The sequence below is a fragment of the Cibotium barometz genome, chromosome 21, assembly GCF_041138505.1.
Source record: "Cibotium barometz isolate CiBa-2024 chromosome 21, ASM4113850v1, whole genome shotgun sequence".
NCBI classification, from domain to species: Eukaryota; Viridiplantae; Streptophyta; class Polypodiopsida; order Cyatheales; family Cibotiaceae; genus Cibotium; species Cibotium barometz.
In genome coordinates, this window is record NC_141066.1 from 26,625,696 (window position 1) to 26,642,996 (window position 17,301).

Consider the following 17,301-nt stretch of genomic DNA (forward strand, 5'->3'; position numbering starts at 1 on the left):
TACATACACATCCATATCCACATCCACATGCATACATACATCCACATCCACATTTCCATTCACATATATACATCCATATCTACATGCACATTCACATCCATACATCCACATCTATATCCTCATTCACATCCATACATCCACATTCATGCATCCACATCTACATGCTTATCTCCATTTTCACATCCTCATTTATACATCCACATCCCATATCCACATTCATACATACACATCCATATCCACATCCACATGCATACATACATCCACATCCACATTCCCATTCACATATATACATCCATATCTACATGCACATTCACATCCATACATCCACATCTATATGCTCATTCACATCCATACATCCACATTCATGCATCCACATCTACATGCATACATCCATACATCCACATCCACATTTACATCCATGCATCCACACCTACATCCTCATTCACATCCATACATCCACATTCATACATCCATACATCCACATTCATACATCCACATCCACATCCACATTCACATCCATACATCCACATCTACATGCTTATCTCCATTTTCACATCCTCATTTATACATCCACTTCCCATATCCACATTCATACATACACATCCATATCCATATCCACATGCATCTTATCATATCTTATCACTTCCCATATCTTTTATGCATACCTCTATGCATGAAATTCAATTATGCTAAAAGTAACACTTTTATAATAAAATATTCAACTTTTATGCATACCTCTATGCATGAAATCCAATATGATAAAAGTAACACTTTTGATATTAAAAAATTATCCTTTATGCATACTTCTATGCATGAAAATTAAAATGATAAAAGTAACACTTTTGATATAAAAATTTTCCTTTATGCATACTTCTATGCATGAAAATTAAAAATGATAAAAGTAACACTTTTAATATAAAAAAATTATCCTTTATGCATACTTCTATGCATGAAAATTAAAAATGATAAAAGTAACACTTTTGATATAAAAAAATTTTCCTTTATACATACTTCTATGCATGAAAATTAAAAATGATAAAAGTAACACTTTTAATATAAAAGAATTATCCTTTATGCATACTTCTATGCATGAAAATTAAAAATGATAAAAGTAACACTTTTGATATAAAATTTTTTTTCTTTATGCATACTTCTATGTATGAAAATTAAAAATGATAAAAGTAACACTTTTAATATAAAAAAATTATCCTTTATGCATGATATTAAAATTCAATTTCTCCATGATTATAATGAAATTCTTTCAATTAATCTAGGATGATAATTCCTAGAATATGGTAGGAAGTCCTCTTTTTATGCTTTGAATGAAATTATTTTATGCATAATTTTTATAAAAATTTTGCCATAGCTCCGCTGCTATGACTGATAAATCTCAATTTTTTTCTAAGGGATAAAGCTTATCATTAAGGAAATAATTAAAATGATCTCTAATTGGATCATTAATCTATAATGGATTGAATCATCAATATGCATAAACTAAAAGCATAGGAAAAAGCCATTAATTTGGCCTCAAGCATAGCTTAATCTTAGATTAAGGAAAAGCTTTATGAAAAGCTTCATGTGGATTGAGAATGGGTCATGAGTATGACCATTTCTTGAGTGAGAGAGAGAAATTACATAAAAACCATTAGAATTTAAACATAAATAAAAATTAACTTCAATAGCATTTATTAAATTATGTAACTCTTCACTACTATTCACCAATTAACTTTAATAGCATTTAAAAAAAATCATACCAATTAAGCTTCTCAAGCTTGAGAGGGGTTGAGAAGAGAGAAACATTGAGAAATTATAGAAAGATCAATATTCACTAATTACCTTACAAATTGCTTGATTCTTTGTTCACGGTAGAGGCCCCCAACCAATCAATTGGTTAAGTATGTTGATGGAGCCACTAATGGGGATTGAAGAAAGAGGGAAGCTCCAAAAACTAGTGAATTATTAAATGAATTCACAGTTCTTGGCTTAGGTGGAGTAGAGTAACGATGCATAAACACTATATATTTTTCAACAAGGGGGAGGCTTCTATTTATAGGAAAAATTGAGCTCCTAACCAAACAAACTGATTCTAGAATTTTCCAAATCAGTTTGGTCAAATTTTGACCATTTTTAGGTCAGTTAAGCTAACTTTTTGGAACTAGACTTGAATGAGGAGAGAGGAGAGATGAAATATCTCAATTTTTATGAGTTTAAAACTCATTCAAGCATGTGAAATATGCACCTCCTTTAAAGAACTCCCCTTCCTTACATATGTGTCATAATGGAATCATTTTAATATTGCTCATAGTTTTTTTTATTAATAAACCTTGTACATTTTCAACTCTTCATCTTATGTGAGCATTTAAGGGACTCCCCTTCCTTACATATGTGTCATAATAAAATCATTATACCCAAAATATCTCATATTTTTAATATTGCACATAGTTTTTTTACTAATAAACCTTGTACATTTTCAACTCTTCACCTCATGTGAGCATTTACTCATTTTTGGGTATTTTCTTTTTACAAGTTGGATTTATCTCCTCCCTACACATGGATTGATGCTATTGGTCCATAGGAACCTTAATTGGACCATAGTCTAAAGATTTCTGAAAATCTAGACCCTTAGGCTAAGGTTCTTTATACCTATTTTCAATTAATTCCAATTGCACATTGGAAAATTCTTTTTGAATTTCTGTTTCAGGGGAACTCATCTGAATTAGAAGAGATATTTTTCTATCCAAAAATATTCAAAATCTGAATATTCTCTCTCTAGAATATTTTTCTCTCTCTAGGCAGATAGAAACAAGGTCTTTATATTTCTGAAGAGGGATTGATTACAGGGAAAGATACTAGACATCAAAAAGGGGGTGGGGGAGGAATCTTACATTCTACCCCACTTAAAAAACGCGAGATGTCCTCATCTCGCAACTTGGGATAATTTCGCAAGATGCACGAATATGAGACTTAGAGAAAAATTTTAATCAAGATTAACCACCAAGAAAAGTCTTAAAGAGGGCAAGATAAGAACAAGATTTAAACTTTATTCATTTCGGAACTTATACAGTAAAGATAGAAGAACTCTTTACACTTCCATAAGCCCGTCCATCATATGATCACAAAAGCAGTCCTCACAAGCTGCACAAGTATAGGGTAACTCATCTATGGGAATGATTCTGCTGGTTATTGCCGCACCTATCTCAACGGTATGAGGTGATCCCACAAAAGGACCTCTGAGAGGCAAGCCAAAAACGGGATAAAGGCATATCTTCTCATGAGGAAGAAAACACGCCAATAAGAAGACCCGCTCAGAAAACCCAAGATGCCTTGATCTCATGACGCAGTAGTATCGGGGACCCAAACCCAAGGCTTCGATAACCATGGCCAAGCGGACATTGTTACGAAAGTGCTGCTGACCCCAGGGTGTTACCCTAGTTATGTTTTGATAGGTCTGCCATTTGGTCTGCGCTACAGAAGTTCCTAGGTGAGGAAAAAGTGAGCGCTCATACTGTTCTATAAAGTCTTTCTTCACAGACTCTCTTGCGTCTTGAAGGTGAGAAATCATCATGGATAAAACTAGTTCTTGTTGCCAAGCCATGAAGGAGATTAAGAAAGAAAGGAGATTGATGGGAGTAAGATTACTGTGAGCGACAAGTAAAAGTTACGACTTATATAGAGGAAGGAGCTAGCGTAACCTAGAAGCCAACGGTAACTTGCCACTGAAGTTTTACCGTCTTTCCATGATTTGGGTTTGACACATTTTTCTATAGAAGGCATTAAGAATTTTGAGATGAGGAGATAAAAGAAGCTTGTAGGCTAAGTCACCTACTTTCATTGAATTCAGATATAAGGGTCACAATATCTGGGGGATAACTTCTTATACTCCCCAAGAGATAAAGAACTTCTTCTGGGCTGAACTCGAATGAAAACCAAAACCTTGGTATCCAAAACACCGATTTTTACTTCTGAACTCATTGTTCTAAATCTTTAAAACAGGTGGGACTCCTGAGAAGTATTCTAGGGAAAGGGTCTTCCTTTTTTAAACAAAAACTTTCTTTTATTTTAGAGAGGGAATAATTATAAGATCAGAAAGGGAGATTCTTACTCCTGTATACCTCGAAGGCTGGGGAGAAATCTTACATTCTACCCCACTTAAAAAGTGCGAGATGTCCTCATCTCGCAAGGTAGAGGACAGCTCTTTTTCTTAAGATTCAATTTTATTCTGGGGTTCCTTATATTCTGGTCAACCTAACAGAACACTGGGATAAATATCCCTTATATAGAACTCATCATTAAATAACAATTCATTCAGATCATATCATTCATATCTTTAACATGATAATGGTCCATTAGAACGAAAAGTTTCCTTCGGAACATTCCTCCACGGAAATTTCGGTCAAGCAAGTTCTCAATTTGACATCCCTTAACTTGATCTACCGGTCAAGTATTAATAGCAGCAATATCTGACAGCACAACCCACTAATCTCATAGTGATTTGCTGAATTCATTATCATCATTCTAGTTATGAATATCATCACAGGGACTCGTCCCATTCCCCCTCATTATGGTTTCATTATATTTCAACTAAATTTTAAAAATCATCATTTTTCAATCAGAATTTTCAACAAGAATCCAAATCAATTCATCAATTCTCAAACAAAATTAAAAATCATATCAATCACATTCGAAATCATCATCTGGATAGCATTAACGCTTATAATTTCAAGTCTTAGATTTACTCGTATATACTGTCAGTAAAGAGCTGCAGTATACTCTCTGTATATACGGGTAGTCACGGCCCTTGGAATTATAAGGTAAATACCATCATGTCTAGGTCTCAATCAAGTCAGGGATTTTATATAATTGCGGTACTTCCATTTGAAGACCCAATTACCAATTTACGAGTTTCAGTTTGAATATCAAATTGTATGAATTATATCACACAATTATAACCTTTTTGTCTTTCTAGATAAATTTTTGACATATTTGTCTTCTCAGTTGATCTTTATTAACCAAATGCTCTGATACCAACTGTGAGATCCCTGTTCCCACCGCGCAACGGATTCGGGGTACTAGCAGCGGAAGTAGCACTTCTCGTGCGGGACAGGGATCCCACATTCGAGGCCTCACCCACGGATATCCGGACAAGAGACTAATCCGTCGGTTTGTCCAAAACCGAAACCGAAAAAACTTCCTTTACCCGGAAAGCATGGGCGATTCCACCAGGATAACTCTTTACTCTAACGTAGTCAAGATCATTACGGATCAACTGATCTGACTGCACCTTTAACGGTACTTGGTCAAATCAAGGAAGAAACTTGCACTTGGATCATTGGGATCAACGCTTTTTTCCCCATCAAGAGGCACAGCCGTTGATTCCTATCCATAGAACAATTTCTATCCGGGATTTACTTCATCTATCGTAATAATAGAAATTAAATCTCGATTTACGGATCCATCAGTCCAGCCTAACCCCATCCGATCCCATGGGTTAGCCAACCGCCCAACCACTGTAGTGATGGGATCCAATTTGGAATTTGGTTAGGTTTTGTCCCGGGTACCAAGGAAAAGAGTTCCAAGGCCCCCTAGCCGGAATTTCATGCAAACATAAAACTAGCCACACCACTTACACACCCAATATGAAAATTGCCTTTTTCTTAGCATCAGCTAACTTTAAAACAATCCTTTAATGAAACCATAGTACCACTGATCACAATCTCCCAATTTATCCAGTTGATTCATAATTTCCCATCATTCCTTCATCAGAGTATCTATGGCATCATTGGCAACTAGAACGCTCACCACCTGTCCACACAGGGGCCGTTTCAATAGTTCCTAGCCCATAATACTCAACAATATAATCACTTATCAAGATGGACTCTCATTGAAGATCAGCAAGATCAACCAACAGATCCATATAAAAGAGTCATGGACTCATCCGTTGAGGACCAGCAAGGTCAGTCAACCAGATCCATGCCCGGTTCCAGAAAACAACTCTTACTCCTTGTTCCAATATCTTCCTCGACGCACGCGTGGGTATCCTAGGCGACCCAGAGCCCGAGCACCGTATGGTCAGCACCCTCTAGGATCCTTCGCAGGTGACCTAGCGCTTCACTCATAGGCCGCTTCCTTGGTCCCTCATCCACCGTACCGGAAGCTCACCATTTTAATCGAACCGAGGCTGGTCAAGACCTCGGCCGACCTTGCTACGTGAGACGTCCTCCTTGACTCTCCGTCAGCAGTTGCAACTTTATCAGTTAGGTCTCCACGACCTTAATCACAAGACGGTCAAAATGCTTTCCCAGCATTCTTGACATAAAACAGCCATTTACAAACAGCATTTATAAACAGTTTACAAATACAATTTCTATGTTAACTCTCATTTTTCCACATTATCCCTCATACAATCCACATTACTTATTCCACATTTCATTTATATGTGTACTCATCCAATCACATCATTTTCCATCTCTTCACTTCAGATTCCTTCACGTCACATATCATATATTCACATCCATATCCACATCCATACATCCACATCCACATCCACATTCACATCCATACATCCACATCTACATGCTTATCTCCATTTTCACATCCTCATTTATACATCCACATCCCATATCCACATTCATACATACACATCCATATCCACATCCATATCCGCATTCATACATACACATCCATATCCACATCCACATGCATACACTCATTATCACGTCCTCATTCATACATCCACATCCACATACATACATACATCCACATCCACATTCCCATTCACATCTATACATCCATATCTACATGCACATTCACATCCATACATCCACATCTATATCCTCATTCACATTCATACATCCACATTCATGTATCCACATTTACATGCATACATCCATACATACACATCCACATTTACATCCATGCATCCACATCCACATCCTCATTCACATCCATACATCCACATTCATACATCCTCATCCACATCCACATTCACATCCATACATCCACATCTACATGCTTATCTCCATTTTCACATCCTCATTTATACATCCACATCCCATATCCACATTCATACATACACATCCATATCCACATCCACATGCATACATACATCCACATCCACATTTCCATTCACATATATACATCCATATCTACATGCACATTCACATCCATACATCCACATCTATATCCTCATTCACATCCATACATCCACATTCATGCATCCACATCTACATGCTTATCTCCATTTTCACATCCTCATTTATACATCCACATCCCATATCCACATTCATACATACACATCCATATCCACATCCACATGCATACATACATCCACATCCACATTCCCATTCACATATATACATCCATATCTACATGCACATTCACATCCATACATCCACATCTATATGCTCATTCACATCCATACATCCACATTCATGCATCCACATCTACATGCATACATCCATACATCCACATCCACATTTACATCCATGCATCCACACCTACATCCTCATTCACATCCATACATCCACATTCATACATCCATACATCCACATTCATACATCCACATCCACATCCACATTCACATCCATACATCCACATCTACATGCTTATCTCCATTTTCACATCCTCATTTATACATCCACTTCCCATATCCACATTCATACATACACATCCATATCCATATCCACATGCATCTTATCATATCTTATCACTTCCCATATCTTTTATGCATACCTCTATGCATGAAATTCAATTATGCTAAAAGTAACACTTTTATAATAAAATATTCAACTTTTATGCATACCTCTATGCATGAAATCCAATATGATAAAAGTAACACTTTTGATATTAAAAAATTATCCTTTATGCATACTTCTATGCATGAAAATTAAAATGATAAAAGTAACACTTTTGATATAAAAATTTTCCTTTATGCATACTTCTATGCATGAAAATTAAAAATGATAAAAGTAACACTTTTAATATAAAAAAATTATCCTTTATGCATACTTCTATGCATGAAAATTAAAAATGATAAAAGTAACACTTTTGATATAAAAAAATTTTCCTTTATACATACTTCTATGCATGAAAATTAAAAATGATAAAAGTAACACTTTTAATATAAAAGAATTATCCTTTATGCATACTTCTATGCATGAAAATTAAAAATGATAAAAGTAACACTTTTGATATAAAATTTTTTTTCTTTATGCATACTTCTATGTATGAAAATTAAAAATGATAAAAGTAACACTTTTAATATAAAAAAATTATCCTTTATGCATGATATTAAAATTCAATTTCTCCATGATTATAATGAAATTCTTTCAATTAATCTAGGATGATAATTCCTAGAATATGGTAGGAAGTCCTCTTTTTATGCTTTGAATGAAATTATTTTATGCATAATTTTTATAAAAATTTTGCCATAGCTCCGCTGCTATGACTGATAAATCTCAATTTTTTTCTAAGGGATAAAGCTTATCATTAAGGAAATAATTAAAATGATCTCTAATTGGATCATTAATCTATAATGGATTGAATCATCAATATGCATAAACTAAAAGCATAGGAAAAAGCCATTAATTTGGCCTCAAGCATAGCTTAATCTTAGATTAAGGAAAAGCTTTATGAAAAGCTTCATGTGGATTGAGAATGGGTCATGAGTATGACCATTTCTTGAGTGAGAGAGAGAAATTACATAAAAACCATTAGAATTTAAACATAAATAAAAATTAACTTCAATAGCATTTATTAAATTATGTAACTCTTCACTACTATTCACCAATTAACTTTAATAGCATTTAAAAAAAATCATACCAATTAAGCTTCTCAAGCTTGAGAGGGGTTGAGAAGAGAGAAACATTGAGAAATTATAGAAAGATCAATATTCACTAATTACCTTACAAATTGCTTGATTCTTTGTTCACGGTAGAGGCCCCCAACCAATCAATTGGTTAAGTATGTTGATGGAGCCACTAATGGGGATTGAAGAAAGAGGGAAGCTCCAAAAACTAGTGAATTATTAAATGAATTCACAGTTCTTGGCTTAGGTGGAGTAGAGTAACGATGCATAAACACTATATATTTTTCAACAAGGGGGAGGCTTCTATTTATAGGAAAAATTGAGCTCCTAACCAAACAAACTGATTCTAGAATTTTCCAAATCAGTTTGGTCAAATTTTGACCATTTTTAGGTCAGTTAAGCTAACTTTTTGGAACTAGACTTGAATGAGGAGAGAGGAGAGATGAAATATCTCAATTTTTATGAGTTTAAAACTCATTCAAGCATGTGAAATATGCACCTCCTTTAAAGAACTCCCCTTCCTTACATATGTGTCATAATGGAATCATTTTAATATTGCTCATAGTTTTTTTTATTAATAAACCTTGTACATTTTCAACTCTTCATCTTATGTGAGCATTTAAGGGACTCCCCTTCCTTACATATGTGTCATAATAAAATCATTATACCCAAAATATCTCATATTTTTAATATTGCACATAGTTTTTTTACTAATAAACCTTGTACATTTTCAACTCTTCACCTCATGTGAGCATTTACTCATTTTTGGGTATTTTCTTTTTACAAGTTGGATTTATCTCCTCCCTACACATGGATTGATGCTATTGGTCCATAGGAACCTTAATTGGACCATAGTCTAAAGATTTCTGAAAATCTAGACCCTTAGGCTAAGGTTCTTTATACCTATTTTCAATTAATTCCAATTGCACATTGGAAAATTCTTTTTGAATTTCTGTTTCAGGGGAACTCATCTGAATTAGAAGAGATATTTTTCTATCCAAAAATATTCAAAATCTGAATATTCTCTCTCTAGAATATTTTTCTCTCTCTAGGCAGATAGAAACAAGGTCTTTATATTTCTGAAGAGGGATTGATTACAGGGAAAGATACTAGACATCAAAAAGGGGGTGGGGGAGGAATCTTACATCTTTGAAGATGTAGTCCCACACATGACTAGTTTTGCACCCCGGAGCTGCTATATGGCACTACCCCCACCCATGCAAAGGCTGCCCCAGTACACTTCTACCACGTGGCTATAGAGAGAAGATACAGTTTTATGTCACATGGCTACAACTCTCGAAATAGGGTGAGTCATAGTGTAGAGATGATATGTCAAGATGTGAAGCTTACAAATTGTGAGCATGTGAGTATGAAAGTCAAGCTTGATTTTTGATGGGCACCCTTGCCCTTCAAAGTTGACGGATTTGGTGAAATATAACAAGTTTTTTTATATTTTATTGTAATTTTTTATGGGCATTTTAAAAATTTACAAGTATTTTATAGCCAAAATGCTCAAAAATGAGCGTGACGCCCATAAAAAAGCAACTATGATGATAGCAGCTTGCCCATTGCCTAAACTTACAACTCTCGAAATAGGGTGAGTCATAGTGTATAGATGATATGTCAAGATGTGAAGCTTACAAATTGTGAGCATGTGAGTATGAAGGTCAACCTTGATTTTTGATGGGCACCCTTGCCCTTCAAAGTTGACAGATTTTTGGTGAAATATAGCAAGTTTTTTTATATTTTATTGTAAATTTTTATGGGCATTTTAAAAATTTGCAAGTATTTTATAGCCAAAATGCTCAAAAACGAGCGTGACGCCCATAAACAAGCAACTATGATGATAGTAGCTTGCCCATTGCCTAGAATTTTTGCAAAGATTTGGAAGGGTGGTAACATCGTGAGAGTGTGTATTTTCAACAAACACGCTCACCCACCATTAAAAGAGTTGTGGTCAAAAAAGCAACTATGATCATAGTAGCTTGCCATTGCCTAAGAATTTGGCAAAAGTTGTGGTCAAAAAAGCAACTACGATGATAGTAGCGTGCCCATTGCCTAAAAAATTGGCAAAGATTCGAAAGGGTGGTAACCTCTTGAGAGTGTATTTTCAACAAAAGCCCTCGAGCACCCACCATAAAAAGAGTTGATGATAGCAGCTTGCCCATTACCTAAACTTACAACTCTCGAAATAGGGTGAGTCATAGTGTAGAGATGATATGTCAAGATGTGAAGCTTACAAATTGTGAGCATGTGAGTATGAAAGTCAACCTTGATTTTTGATGGGCACCCTTGCCCTTCAAAGTTGACGGATTTGGTGAAATATAGTAAGTTTTTTAATATTTTATTGTGTAAATTTTTATGGGCATTTTGAAAATTTGCAAGTATTTTATAGCCAAAATGCTCAAAAACGAGCGTGACGCCCATAAAAAAGCAACTATGATGATAGTAGCTTGCCCATTGCCCAAAATTTTCGCAAAGATTTGGAAGGGTGGTAACATCGTGAGAGTGTGTATTTTCAACAAACACGCTCACCCACCATTAAAAGAGTTGTGGTCAAAAAAGCAACTATGATCATAGTAGCTTGCCATTGCCTAAGAATTTGGCAAAAGTTGTGGTCAAAAAAGCAACTATGATGATAGTAGCGTGCGTGCCCATTGCCTAAAAAATTGGCAAAGATTCGGAAGGGTGGTAACCTCTTGAGAGTGTATTTTCAACAAAAGCCCTCGAGCACCCACCATAAAAAGAGTTGTGAGCAGATCCAACTTGTAAGTTCAAGTTAACTTATGTTAAGCCATTCCTTTTTTAGTCCATATTCAGATCTTAAGGATACTGGCTGGTACTATGCAGTAGGTAAGGATTGCTACAACCGTGTCAATTCCAAAGCTTCATCTAAGCACTGCCGTCGCACCACAAACTTGACATCAGAGGCAGGCTGGCAGCCCAAACTCAGGAACTTGATGTCATCCAGTCCAATTCATAGTGCAGCTATAAATAAATGTAAATCAACGCGGAAAAAACACCTGATATCTTGCAATAAAATGCAATTATTCCTTACCAGGAGTCCTATATATATAGTATTATTGTCAACCCATGTAAGCTCTCATGCCGGAGGAGGTATGGCTCAGGCACGGAGATACCCCGATTATCATAAGTGCATAGAGAGGTTGTCAACTTGTCAGTGTCGGATCGATGAATGATTCTTACTTGAGGCAACAGGAAGCTGAATGAAATGAAAAGATGATAGATGTATCATCATATATAGCTATATTGCAGTATATAGCTACTAAGCGAAGCATAATCATCATGTATATAGCTACTAAGCTAAGCAGAACAGGTTTAATATTGTTGTTTAGACTTATCTTCTAGAAGCTAATCTACGCGGTCTAGCCAGGGTTTCGCCTTAGAAGATTTTGTTGATTATTTGGACGTAGAAGCTAGGGTTACGACAGCTTCAACGTCTAATCAGAATCTCCGTTGCTTTAGGGCAAAGGTCCGCGGGAGGCGCTGAGCATTTCGATAGTGCTCATACTTAAGAAGATTTTGTGGGTACCCGAGGATAAGAAAGCCAGTGGAAATGTGATTAAAGATTAGACGTTATTACAGCATGAAAAAAGAAAAAAGGTGGCGATATTTCCAATTTTTCTTTTTAAATCGGAAGTTGATAGCAGAGGCCATAAAGAGGAGAACTGTCAAATATTACTATATTTGCCGTATATTATTATATGGATTTGAAGGTAGATTTGCGGGATAATATTGCCCCGTCAACTCGATTGACGTAACGCGCGTGTAAGCGCAAGGGCTGTGGCAATAATTCAATTCCTTGAGCCACCCTTAGGGAGAAAGCACGTGGAGCAATCCCATTAGAAGTAGGGTTAGGGTGATAATTATAAATTAATTAACACAAGAAGAAGAAGAAGACGACGCGTTAATACATAGCTTGCCTTTTAAGCTTTCTCTTTGCATGCAAGCAAACAAGGAACATGTTACAACTAGCAATCCAAGAAAGGGGAAAAGAGACTGGTGATTTGACAACCCTTTATCCCCCCCCCCCCACACACACACACACCCGATTTGACACCCCCTTTATCCCCCCCCACACACACACACACACACACACACACCCCACTTCTGTAAATAAACACACAGAAATATATCGTCCACCTCCATCCTCATCCCAAGGACCCCTTTCCCATCCCATTCCCTTTTTGCCAGAAGATCTATTCAATGTATTTCTTCCCACAAGAACAGTCAAATTAAACATGAGCTGATTTTCCTTCTTTTGCAGCTCCTCTCATCAGCTGACTAGACGGAACCTCTCTTCGCCCACACTCACTATCTACATCTTTGACGTTTGAATACGACCCCCACCTTAGCAAACCCTTCTTTCCCTACCCTACCTCCTAGGTAATATCAACATCAGTGCCATAAATGGTACACCTATTGCTTTTCATGTGCTCTCATAACCAAAAATGCATGGCGTGAGAGTGCTGTGTATGGTACAACGCGTAGGATTGTCATGTGCCACTCCTAATTTCTAGACAATCCATGACAAAACAAATATCAAGGGTGCGGCTTTTCGATTGATTCCCCTAATGAAAACAAGCCATATTGAAATCTTTCATACTGTTTTAAGCACAAATTCCTTTGGGTTGGCACATTTTTATTCCATCCATGGACTAGAGTGGTACATGGCACCATGGACTAGAGAGGTACATGGCAGCATCTTTTAACTAGGTAGTTAAAACTTGGTTAGTCTTTTCTCAAAATCCTTTTTCCAAAAAAGGACAATAGTTCAATGCACATATCTAACAATATAAGTATACTTTATATGTAAATCTTTGTAAGATATTGGTAAAAACAATCTGCATATACCTTGATGGACAATATTCAATCAATCAATAGCCTAGTGGTTAAAATTGCCATAGGTTGTAGGGTCCATATTAGGGATACCTCTTTGGTTTCTTAAGGAGGAATCGCATTATCTATTGTGTGTAGTATGCATGTGGTCATGGTGAAGTCTCTTTTTATGAAATGTGAGGTCTTTTGAGCCTCATGATATAGTCTAATTGGCAACAATTGCTATGACAATTTGGTACCTCTTTAAATTTGTTTGTATTTTCATAGCTCATAGATCTCAATGGTTAATTACATAGTCAGCATGATGTAAACATAAATATTTAAAAGACTTTGATTTTATGTAGTAAGGTGTTGATTTGTTATCACTTAATTGAATGTAAACTACAACTCAATGATGATTGTTTGTAAGAGTATGAAATAGTTACAAGATATTTAGTAAGATTAGGAGAAGTGGAGAGAGAGAGATCCCTTCTTAACTTATTCAAATAGCCAAAGGTTTGGCTACTTAAAGACCAAACATATGATTGTAGGCTTTTTTTAAAGGGGAGGTTTTTATTAGTGTGTTGAAAGACTAGACAAAGCCTCACAACAATATGGTCAAGTAAATTGAATGTTATAAAAATCGTGCTAAAAAAGGTTTAATCTTAAAGTAGGAAACTGCCAAATAAAAAAAGTTATAGCATTTAACTCAAACGATGTATATCATGCTTAAAGCTTCAATTAGACACATCGTAAATGCAATAGCCTTATCCATTTCAAGAAGGAGAAAACTTACACTATGTATATCATAGTTGGTATTTTAGAATAAGGTTCCCAAATATTTATCATGCTATTTTTTAAGGTGAATGTGCTATTTTTAAAGGCTAATATTTGGTACCTCTTGAAATTTGTTTGTATTTCCATAGGTCATAGATCATAATTGTTGCTTACATAGTCAACATGATGTAAACATAAATATTTAAAAGACTTTAATTTTATCTAGTAAGGTGTTCACTTGTTATCACTTAATTGAATGTAAACTGTAACTCAATGATGATTGTTTGTAAGAGTATGAAGTAGTTACAGGATATTTAGTAAGATTACGAGAAATGGAGAGAGAGAGAGAGAGAGAGAGATCCCTTCTTAACTTATTCAAATAGCCAAAGGATTGGCCTACCTAAAGACCAGACATGTGACTATAGGGTTTTTTTTGGGTGGGCTGTTGGGGGTTGTTATTGGTGTGTTGAAAGACTGGACAAAGCCTCACATCAATATGGTGAGGTAAATTGAATGTTTCAAAAAAAAAGGACTTTTATAAATTGTGCTACAAAAGGTTTTATCTTAAAGTAGGAAACTCCCAAATAAAAAGGTTAAAGTTTTTAATTCAAATGATATATATCATTCTTAAAGCTTCAAGTAGGCAAATCATAAATGCAATAACCATTTTAACAAAGAAAAATTACAGTATGTATATCATAGTCACTATTTTAGAATAAGGTTTCCAAAAGATTATTGTGCTATTTTTAAAGGTGAATGTTCAGATAAAATGTGTATACTTCCTTGAAGCCTCCCATTTCATTCAAAAGTGAGAAAAATCATCAAAAATGCACCACATGCTAGGAACTATTGTATAAATATTTAAGAAAAAAAATGAATTAGGTTTTTAATATATTTCTTAGACAGATATATTGCCCAACTAGTTTTTTTTATATCATGTAAGTTTGTCATCTAATTCTTGTATAATATACTTTAGCACTCCATACTACCTACTTAGAAAAGGGCAATAAAAGATAAATATTTCATACGTGCATGCAAACACATGCGCACATGTGCATGCGCGCGCACACACACACACGCACATGTACATGCTCATGCATTGCACATGCACATGCACTCGTGTGCATACAAGTGAGCACATGCACACCACAACCACCATCACCACTGCTACAAGTTATGTGCATTACAAATTGAGAGATTCTATATTTATTATAATTTCATTATATAATGCATATGAAAAACGCTCCCCCTTATGCATTAATAACTTTGCACATTATTTTGTGGTTGACACCTCTTAGGGAAAAAGACATTTAGACGCACATTGAGAAGAAACTTTCATGTATTAATAACTCAATATGGAAAAGTCTTAAAGGATGCAATGTGTGATGAACAAAATGTAACCCCTAATAACCAAAAATCATAATGCAACTTTATAGAATGGGTATTTTACATGCTTATAATCTCTTGCAAATACATTCATAAAAGATAAATTCTTCCTAATTCATGGAAATTTTCAATCCATATAGGACTTTAAAAATTCAATAGCCTCATTGTTTCAAGCCAAAGAAGTTCCAAGCTTACGAAAAGGATAATATATGATTATTACTATCACCATAAGACATCTCCTTATTGTAATTCCTTAAAATATTACTAAAAGCATGTATTGTCCCCTTGCACTAATCCCATGATATTAAGACATACACCAGAATTTGAACCCTCCCCATACTATGGTTTCCCGTGAGCATCTTAGAACTAACGGTAAAATATTGTAAAAGAAAAACATGTTTTGTTTGTGTGTGCATGCGTGCATGCATGTGTGTGTGTGTGTGTGTGTGTGTGTGTGTGTGTGAGAGAGAGAGAGAGAGAGAGAGAGAGAGAGAGAGAGAGAGAGAGAGAGAGAGAGAGAGAATTACCACAAATTGAAGTGTCTCCTAGTTTAATGCAATGAATACCCTCCATAGTTGTTAAGAAAACCATGACATCAAAATAAAGTGTGCATGTTTGCTTGTCTATCGGTCATATAAATGTGGGATTGAAACAAGTGTGCCTCTTCACTAATCAATGGAGTGAAAACACTTCATAATTTCCATGAAACCATTTGATCAAAGAGAAAATATTTAATATACTTATGGCAACAAATGTTCTTATGTAGCCCACTATAAAGCTCTAAGGAGCTAAATTGTACACCATTGTTGTGATATAGTCACTATCGATATAAATAGGCTACTTGGAAGGATGTGGATGGTGTCCAATGTGGATATAGCAACCACCATGCCCACTTTGCATGTAGCAAACTTCCACCATGTGAGGGAACACCAAAGGATTTTACACCCACAAGCTCCTAGGAATGGTGAGCTCCAACAATGCCAAAGTCTTTTAGGATAAGATTAATAAAAATTAGTATAATCACATTAACAAAAATTGGTATAATCACTAGTTCAAAATTTTTTTTAAAAATTAGACAACAATCTTGATACCTTGAGAGCTCTATAATGGCCAGTTGGCTTGCTTTTAAAAATCAAAGGTTTTCAAGTGTCATTTAAGGTCATAGGTACATGCACAACCACCTTATGTCTAGAAAGCTATCATAGGATTCCAACAAGGATATCTTAGAGACTAAAAGTCTTTCTAATGCCATTTGTAATGGTGTATAAATGAACCCTAGAATATTTTCTAACAAATGTTTACTTTTAAACATCAATAGATAGATTCAAAAAAATACAAATGTAAAGTTTTAATCCTTGGAGAACTCCATTTTGAGAGGATAAAACTAAGTACAATAATCGTCTAGCATGACCATAAGTACACTAAGCCAACATGGCCATATATGATGGTTCAAAGAAAAGTTACAATGGAAAGTGTATAATACCTTTGTCATT